The sequence below is a fragment of the Rana temporaria genome, chromosome 10, assembly GCF_905171775.1.
Source record: "Rana temporaria chromosome 10, aRanTem1.1, whole genome shotgun sequence".
NCBI lineage: Eukaryota > Metazoa > Chordata > Amphibia > Anura > Ranidae > Rana > Rana temporaria.
The window spans coordinates 98,314,015-98,323,975 of NC_053498.1; positions in this window are offsets into that span (position 1 = coordinate 98,314,015).

Genomic DNA, 9,961 nt, shown 5'->3' on the forward strand with positions numbered 1-9,961 from the left:
GGTCTGTCAATAGCCCCATGGTGTTTCACAAAAATTTTGAAACCAGTCGTGGCATCACTGAGGAGCAGAGGAGTGCGTCTGATCGTTTACTTAGACGACATCCTCTTAATAGCATGCTCCAAGACCCAAGCGTATCGCCACATGGCCTGGACGATCAATCTATTACAAAGTCTAGGTTTCCTGATCAATCAGGAGAAGTCGGTTCTCATTGCGGCTTTAAGAGATGGAATTCCTAGGCTTCTTGATAGACACCAATTAAGCTGTCCTCCGCCTACCCAGCGCGAAATTGGCCCTGATCCGCAAAGAGATCAGAGCAGTACTACGCAAGGGGTACTTATATCTACGCATACTAGCCCGCCTGGTAGGCCTACTGGCAGCCTCCATTCAAGCCATATTTCCGGCCCCTCTTCATTACAGGGCCCTCCAGAGACTAAAAATCCTTCATCTACGACAGGGTCTCCGCTACGCAGACGAGGTGCCTCTCTCTACAGAGGCCCAAGTCGAACTGCAATGGTGGCTCCGACATGCCGTCGAGTGGAATGGCAGAACGATCTTCAACTCGTGTCCGGACGTCATCATAGAGTCGGACGCGAGCCGCCGAGGCTGGGGCGCTCGCTTAGGAGAGACCTCGATGGGAGGGACCTGGTCCAGAGAAGAGTCCCTCTTACACATCAACGCACTGGAACTCTCAGCGGCACTATTCGCTATTCAGAGTTTCCTAGCGGAAGAGTCCAATTGTTGCGTTTTATTACGAATGGACAATATTGCAGCGGTGCAATACATCAAACGCTTAGGAGGCACCAGATCCAAAATCCTGACGGACATTACTACAGAGATTTGGCACTACTGTCTGTCTCGCGACATCATCCCTATGGCGGAGTACATTCCGGGTATTTCCAACACTGTTGCAGATTGGAATTCCCGTTATCTTATCGACTCCAGCGATTGGCGCTTGGACCGATCAGTCTTCGTTCAACTGAACCTACTTTGGGGTCCCTTAGGCATAGACCTATTCGCCTCTCGTCTCAATCACCAGCTGCCCCGCTTCTTCAGCTGGAGACCAGACCCAGGGTCCTCGGCGGTGGACGCTTTCCGCCACTCCTGGACGGGGGAAACACATTATGCGTTTCCTCCATTCTCGATGATCCCCAAGGTACTACTACAGATTGCGAATCAGAAGGCGACGGTGGTGCTGATCACCCCATGGTGGCCAGCACAACCATGGTTTCCCCTCCTGCTAGAGTTGATCATGGACCATCCCAGACTTCTACCTCCGCTTCCGCACATCCTCTCCCATCCGACCAAGGGCATTCACCCCCTGGTAGAGGAGGGCACGCTGACCCTCCTGGCATGGTTGGTCTCGGGGTGCCGGACACACACTACGGCCTTTCAAACTCGGCTAGAGATCTCCTCACCGTGGCCTGGGCCCCCGGGACTCGATCGGCATATCGATCAGCCTGGAAGCTCTGGGTACGTTGGTGTGACCAACGGCAGGCTGATCCCGTACGTGCCCCTGTGACCGTCATAGCGAATTACCTGGCAGATTCTTTCGGATCCGGCAAGTCATACAGTTCCATAAACATCTACAGATCAGCCATATCAGCTTACCACTACCCTGTGGATTCTCTGCCAATCGGCAAGCACCCCCTGATATGCAGACTATTACGAGGCATCAGATTCCAACGACCCCCTCGCCCTAAATACCAATCCACCTGGGATGTTTCCAGGGTCCTCGACATGTTTTCAGGCTGGGAGGACAATGATACTCTGCCTCTCAAGCTACTGTCTTTTAAACTTACGGTCCTACTGTGCCTAATCTGCATCAAACGTGTCTCGGACGTTAGGGCTTTGGACATTTCCAGACGTCAGTTTTCACTTCAAGGGGTAAAATTCTCAGTAGTCCGTAGAACCAAAACAGGCCTACAATCGGTGTTTTACCCCTATTTTCCTGCACACCCACGACTCTGCGTGGTTAGATGCCTACAGGCCTACGAAACGCACACTGATGACCTGCGACCCCCGGGATTTTCTCAACTTCTACTATCTTACGTACGGCCACACCATCCGGTCACCCCTGCCACTTTGGCACGTTGGGTTAGATCAGCCATGGCAATGGCGGGTATAGACGTCACCCTGTTTGGAGCACATTCCTCCAGAGGGGCTATGGCTACCAAGGTGGTTACGACTGGAGGCTCTCTCACTTAATGGCAGCCGACTGGTCTTCAGAGACCGTCTTTCGCCTCTTCTATTTCAGACCGGAGGAACATGTCGCCATGTCTGTCTTATGATGATCAGATCTCGGAATATCTTTTACTTTCAATGTTGGTATAGATATTATGTTAAGCTTTGAACTTGCATAAGATATGAGCCTCCTGTCTGATGTATAATTCGAGATTTTCCTAGCTTGTGACGGAAAATATTGATTATATGAAGACAGGAGGCGAGTATCTTCCCTCCCTTCCCAACCCTCTCACGATTTTACATTTTATTTCAGGTTATTGATACCAGTCGTGGCCAAAGTATACAAGCGACCTATTGATCGGGTGATGTTCCCCTATTTCCGGATGACCAGTTGGTCAGATTCGCTCAGTTGGTTAACCCCGTTGGGACCCGTTGCTGTTACCACAGCTGTCTTCAGACGCGAAGTCCTGGGGCCGGCTGGCCGAAGAGTCGACAAGTGAAGACAAAGTTCAAGTAAGGATCCTGGTACCGGTACCTCAAGATTCACATAAAGAAAGAGGAAGAACCAGGAGAGTGCAGTCCTTATATAGAGACTATGATGGGAGTGGCTAAGGCCCAAGGACTGCTGGGAGATGTAGTTTGTACAGTTTTTCTTTTCTGTTTTACTTACGTTAAAGGTGATTTTTGCATTATCTGCTATGAGCATTAATAAAGAAAGATTAATGCATAAGATATGAGCCTCCTGTCTTCATATAATCAATATTTTCCGTCACAAGCTAGGAAAATCTCGAATTATGCTTCCTCTTTTTCTCCTTCTGAGGAGTTGCCATCGCACGCTCAAACAAAATTACCTTGCTATGGGGGGGGGGGGGGGAAGCAGGATGTAATTTTGCGGCGGACGGGCGCATGTCTGGGCGTATTTATGCGCTCGGCGTAAGCCGGTGGGCCGGCGTATCCCAGGAAGTAAGACCGGCGTAGTTGTGAGCATGCGATGATACGCCGGGCGTAATCCACTGCTCAACGTTCAGCCCATCATTTGCATAAGGGAACACCCACTTACACTTACGCTAGCTTGCGCCTTCTAAATTCCGATACGCCGGCGCAAAGTTACGCGCAAATGCTTGCTGAATACTATGCTAACCTCACACGATTACGCCGGCGTAGCGCATATGAGATACGCTACGCCGGAATAAGGATGAGCCCATCTACCTGAATCTACCCCAGTTACTTTTCATTCAGCCACTTGATCCAAGCAAATGAAGTACTATGGATGGAGGAATCTTCCTATTGGATTCTGACAGCAGCACTAGACCCTGTCAGAAAATGCTAATCAGCAGCTTTCCCACCCAAAATCAACCTTAAGACAAATCACCCCCCCCCCCCCCCAAACCCCCCTCCTAGCACAAATCCTCTCCATCCAATCCTTCCTCTAAGCCCAAATCCTCCCCCCACCAAATTCCAGCACAGCCCTCTTCCCCTAGCACGTTTTTTTTTACCTGCAATAAAATGGCCATTTTTTTTTCTCAAAGTTGAACTTAACCTTTTAATAATCCTTCCCATATATACATAAACCTAAAAACAATTTACACACTATTCCATATATATTATATATAGAAATATGTTCAGTTAGACCCCTTTCATACTGGCGCTTTTGGTTTAAAAAAAATAGTACCTGAAAAACGGCTCCCCTGCAGTCTCAGGCCCCGTACACACGACCGAGTTTCTCGGCAGAATTCAGCCAGAAACTCGATCGGAGCCGTATTCTGCCGAGAAACCCGGTCATGTGTACACTTTTGGCCAAGGAAACCGACGAGGATCTCGTCGGGCCAAATAGAGAACATGTTCTCTATTTCCTCGCTAGTCAATGAGGAAACTTGGCTCGCCGAGATCCTCGGCGGCTTCACAAGGAACGATGTGTTTTGCTCGTCGAGTTTCTCAGACTTGTGTACGGGGCTTCAGTGTGAAAGCCGAAGGCTGCGGTTTAAGCCGCAACCAATTTGCATAGGTGTGAACCTGGCCTGAGGCGATGCACTGGCGGGACATTAAAAAAACTCCTGCAAGCTGCATCTTTGGAGCGGTGTGTACACCGCTCCTGTCCATTTAAATGAATGGGCAGCTCGACCCAACCGCCGTGGTTTTAACACTTTTTAGGCAGCTACAGGAGCTGCTGATTTGTTATTGGGATCGGCATATTGAGTTACCTTAATGTGGCGTATGGGTGCAGGTGGATGACAAAGCAGTGAGCGAAGGTCCAGACAGTGAATAACGTTTTTCCAATGCTTTATTTCCTGGCCAAACACGGCCAACATCAACATTAAATGGGAAGAGCAGGTTGATGAAGAAAAGGGAGAACCTTGCAGTGTCAGGCCCGGATATTATTTGAGCAGTACTTGCTCAATAGAGTACCAAATTGTTATTCGTCGCCACTCTAGTTGGAGTGGGTAAAGTGCCCCCGGACAGACCCCCCCCTCACAAGCCTGGCAGCCGAAGTGTCACTTAGGATTTGCTGGGAGGAATAGATCTCTCTCACAGACCTGGCTCTAGGGCCTCTGCCACAGGCCAATTACTTTAGGTGAGTTAGATGGATAAATGGAGCGAATCCTCCCAGTAGGTTTTAGCATAGGTCACCAGATGACCGCAAAACGTACCTGTCAACATTCCGGTCACCAGATCCCAGATTGGTTCGTTCAAGCCCTGTTGGACAACCTGCCTCCGGGTTCTCCTCAAGCCGACCCCCCAATCGAACAGCACCCAGCCTGGGATCCTTTCAATAGAACTGGGGACCCAGTAAGTCACTGGAGTCCCCTTTTACCTCCGGATGAGGGTGTCAGGGCACCAGTCCTGCCCAGCTTAGAATCTCCCACATATGCGCGGCAGATCAGCGCTATTGCGCTCACCTGTATATCGCGCATGCGCGGTATCACCACGCGCTGCGCGCACGGACTAGCTCCGCTCACAGCCAATCAGAGGCCTGAGCGGCCTATTTAAACCAGCCTCTCCCTCCTGTCAGGTTGCTGGTTTGTCACAGCACCTGAGATTCCTTCTGCTGAAGTTCCTGTTTGTTACCTGGATTACCTGACCTTTGGCTGACGTTTCCCGGACTGCTGCTGTCTCCTGCCCCTTGACCTCTGGCCTGAACCTTGGACTTCCTGCTCTCTCCAACCCCTGACCACGGCTTGTCTCTCGGACCTGTCTTCAGCCCTGCTTCCTGTTTAAAGTGCCTGGACTGTCTTTGTTTTATCCTCAGCTGTCCCCAGCGGGCTGCTTCCTACTCAGTTCCTGTCCTACGCATCAAACCTTCACCTCACTGCCGGTACCGGTGCCTCCCAGGCGCTTCCTTCCCCCTGTTCCAACCCCAGGGGGCGGATTGCGCTAGGTCGCAAAGGTGAGCCGCCCTCAGCATCTCGGCCTTGGTAAGTTCACCCGATAGTACAAACCAGCCAGATGTCTGAGGCCGACAGGGCGCGCTCACCTTTTGAGATTCTCTGCCAACGACTGAAGCAGTACAGAAACTACAAGAGGGGTACCTGCAAATTGATGGCCACCTCCAGCAATTGACTGTCGCACCTGGACCTTCGGTCCCCCCCCGTGGCTCCAGGTACGGGGGCATCCGTCTCCCAAGGGGCCAGCGGTGGTCGTGACCCACCCGGAACCTTGTGTACCAACACCGGAACTGTTTGCAGGCGACCGTAAGAAGTTTCGGGCTTTCAAAAATGCCTGCTCGCTGTACCTGACCCTGCAACCCAGAAACTTTTGCTCAGAAGCCGTGAAGGTGGGCTTCGTAATCTCGCTTCTCGCAGATGAACCGCAAGCTTGGGCACACAGCCTGATGGAGCAGAGAAGCCCGATTCTGGACACCATTGACACCTTTTTTGAGCATATGTCTAAGCTGTACGATGACCCTCTGTGCTCAGCCACTGCGGAAGCTACTCTTCATAATCTGAATCAGGGTAGGAGGCCTGTGGAGGACTACACTGCGGAGTTCAGAAAATGGTCCGCTGATAAAATATCAATACCGCCAAGGACTTTCGGAGTCCCTTAAGAACGGATTAGCAAGAACCGATACCCCTGCCTCATTGGAAGGACAGAACGTTTCAGGGCAACCCGTCCCAACTGGACCCCGCCAAGGTTCTCTCCAGCACCTTCGCCTCTCCCGGTCCCGCCAACCTCTTCTCTTCCAGACCCTGAGCCCATGCAGCTCGGCTTGGTCCGGGCTCCTCTCACTCCTGAGGAGAGACAGCGTAGGCGCCAATCTAATCTTTGCCTGTACTGTGGCGGAGCTGGCCACTTCCTCCGCACTTGTCCGGTGAGACCCAGTAAGTCAAAACCTCCACCCGCTCTGTTACCACGTCTCCAACTTACCACAGACTTATGATGTTCTCTTTCTCTCCTTACAGCTCCCGGAGGGGGCAACCCGTCTGTCGGCCATTGTTGACTCCGGGGCTTGCAGCTGCTTCCTGGATTCTGCCCTGGCCCAGAAGCTGCATGTTCCCTGCCGCCCCAAGGACTTCCACCTGCAAATCCACTTGGCTGACGGCTCCCTTCCTCGTTCCAGACTAGTTACCCAGGAAACCCTTCCTATCCATGCTGTCTCTGATGCCGGGCATCAAGAGTATCTTCGCCTGGACCTCATTCCGTCCCCTTTGTTCCCCATCATTTTGGGACTCCCATGGTTACAGGTACACCAACCCTGTATAGACTGGCTCAAGAAAGAGATTAAGTACCCTTCCTCTTATTGCTCCCAGCACTGCTTCCTGCCCACCAAAGCCTCTTGCTCTACCTTGACTTCATCACCGGAAAACCTCCAACACGTCCCTTCTGTCTACTTGGAGTTCAAGGACGTCTTTGACAAGCAGCAGGCTGACCGCCTTCCCCCGCACCGGCCATACGACTGTCCCATCGACCTTTTGCCCGGTTCCAAGATTCCATTAGGTCGTATCTTCCCCTTGTCAGAGACTGAATTAGTAGCCCTCAAGGCTTATATCGACGAGAATCTGGAAAAAAAGTTAAATTCGCCCTTCTTCCCCAGCCGGGGCTGGAATCTTTTTCGTTGAGGACGGCTCCCTCAGGCCTTGCATCGACTACCGGGAATTAAATAAAGTTACTATCAAAAACAGATACCCGCTACCTCTCATCCCGGAACTGTTTCAGCGTTTCCAATCAGCCCAAGTCTTCTCCAAACTTGATTTTCGGGGGGCCTACAACCCTATCCGGATCAGGGCTGGGGATGAATGGAAGACCTAGATTCGGGCACTTCGAATATCTGGTGATGCCCTTTGGCCTCTGCAATGTCCCCGCCACGTTTCAGCACCTGGTCAATGACATCTTCCGCCAATACTTGGATGACTTCCTGGTCGTCTATTTAGATGACATCCTCATCTTCTCAGCCTCACTTGAGCTGCACCGGTACCACGTCAAAGTTCTTGCCATTCTTAGGGAACACAAGTTGTACCTCAAGGCGGAAAAATGTGAGTTTGAAACGACTTCGGTCCAATTCTTGGGGTTCATCATCTCCACCAATGGGATAGCCATGGACCCGCAAAAAGTCAAGGCAGTCCAGGATTGGCCAGCTCCGGACGATAAAAAGGGGGTACACCGGTTCATCGGCTTCGCCAACTTCTACTGGAGATTCATCGTCGACTTCTCATCCATTGTGGCTCCTATCACCGAATTGGCCCGTTAGGGGTACCATTTCCATTGGTCTCAGGAAGCACAGGAGGCATTTGCAAAACTTAGAGTGGTGTTTTCCTCCGCACCTGTTCTGCGGCACCCAGACCCAACACTGCCTTTCATTCTGGAGGTCGACGCCTCTGAGGCCGCCACTGGCACTATCCTGTCACAGAGACAAGGACTTAAATCCCTACTACATCCTGTAGCCTATGCGTCCTGGAAACTAAGCCCTCCGGAGAAGAATTATGATGTCGGGGACCGGGAGCTACTTGCCATCAAATTTGCTCTAGAAGAATAGAGATATCTGCTGGAGGGGGCTCTCCACCCAATTTTAATCTTCACTGACCATAAGAACTTAGAATACCTATGATCTGCCAAACGCCTAAGACCCAGACAAGCCCGTTGGGCCCGTTTCAATTTCCACATTACTTACAGACCTGGCTCGAAGAATGGGAAGGCAGACGCCCTCTCTAGAATGTTCACTGAAACTCCCGGGCCTGTCGGAACCTAGTACCGTCCTAACCCCCCAGAACTTTTTTCTAGTCTCTTAAGCGGACTTACTAACCTCCCTTAAAGTGGCTTCCAGACAATGTTCCGACCAATTAACATCTTCTCTGGAAAAAGGGACGACTTACTGTGGTCAAGGGGCAAAATCTTTGTACCGGTGGAAACAAGGCAGCTGGTACTGAGCACTTTCCACGATCATAAGTTGGTAGGCCACTTTGGAACACAGACCTCCAAGTTGATCGCCGTTCCTTCTGGTGGCCGAAGTGGAGGCACGACTGCAAGACCTATGTTTCATCATGTACCCGCTGTCAGCGCTATAAAGGGCCAAACACCAAGTCCTGGGGATTACTTAAACCTCTCCCCATCCCGGAGTGCCCGTGGACAGAGGTTTCCATGGACTTTATTGTGGACCTGCCCCCTTCTGAAGGCTTTACCACAATTTTAGTCGTGATCGACCGTTTGTCCAAGTTGGCACACTTCTTACCCATGATTGGCACACCCTCCGCGGCAGATACGGCCAGAATCTTTTTCAAGGAAGTGGTGAGACTCCATGGGGTACCCAAAAGTATCGTGTCTGATAGAGGTGTTCAGTTCATGTCTAAGTTCTGGAAGGAGCTCTGTAAATCGCTGGAAATTAAGATTTGCCTTTCCTCTGCCTACCACCCGCAGACCAACGGTCAGACGGAGAGGACCAACCAGACGTTGGAATAATATCTTCGCTGCTTTTGTTCAGTATCCCAAGATGACTGGTTGTCCTTTATTACCGTCGGCGGAATTTGCCTATAACAACTCTGTTCATTCTTCTACCAACCAAACTCCATTCTGGGCCGACTTCGGCTACCACCCTTCCTTCCTTCCGGATTCTATCCCTGAAGCGCCTGTCCCAGCCATCCAGGAGCAATAGCCTCTATTCAGCAAAACTTCCAGAAGCTCCAGGAGGTGATGCAGCAGGCCCAAGAAAATTACAAAAGATTCTATGACAAGGGGAAGAAGGAGTGTCCGGCCTTTGAAGTCGGAGCGAAGGTCTGGTTATCTGCTACTAACCTCAAATTGCCAATCCCTTCACGGAAGTTGGGCCCAAGGTTCATCGGCCCATTCAGAATTAAGCGGAAAATTAACCCTGTGGCCTTTGAACTGGAATTGCCAGAGTCCTACAGGATCCATCCTGTCTTCCAAGTCTCTTTGCTCAAACCTGTCATATCGGATCCCTTCATCGGGAGAGAAGAACTTCCACCTCCTCCAGTGGAGGGCGCGCACAGACTCGCTCCGCTCCCAGCCAATCAGAGGCCTGAGCGGCCTATTTAAACCAGCCTCTCCCTCCTGTCAGTTTGCTGGTTTGTCATAGCACCTGAGATTCCTTCTGCTGAAGTTCCTGTTTGTTACCTTGATTACCTGACCTTTGGATGACGTTTCCCGGACTGCTGCTGTCTCCTGTCCCTTGACCTCTGGTCTGAACCTCGGACTTCCGGCTCTCTCCAACCCCTGACCACAGCTTGTCTCTCAGACCTGTCTTCAGCCCTGCTTCCTGTTTAAAGTGCCTTGAGTACCTGGACTGTCTTTGTTTGATCCTCAGCTGTCCCCAGCGGGCTGCTTCATACTCAGT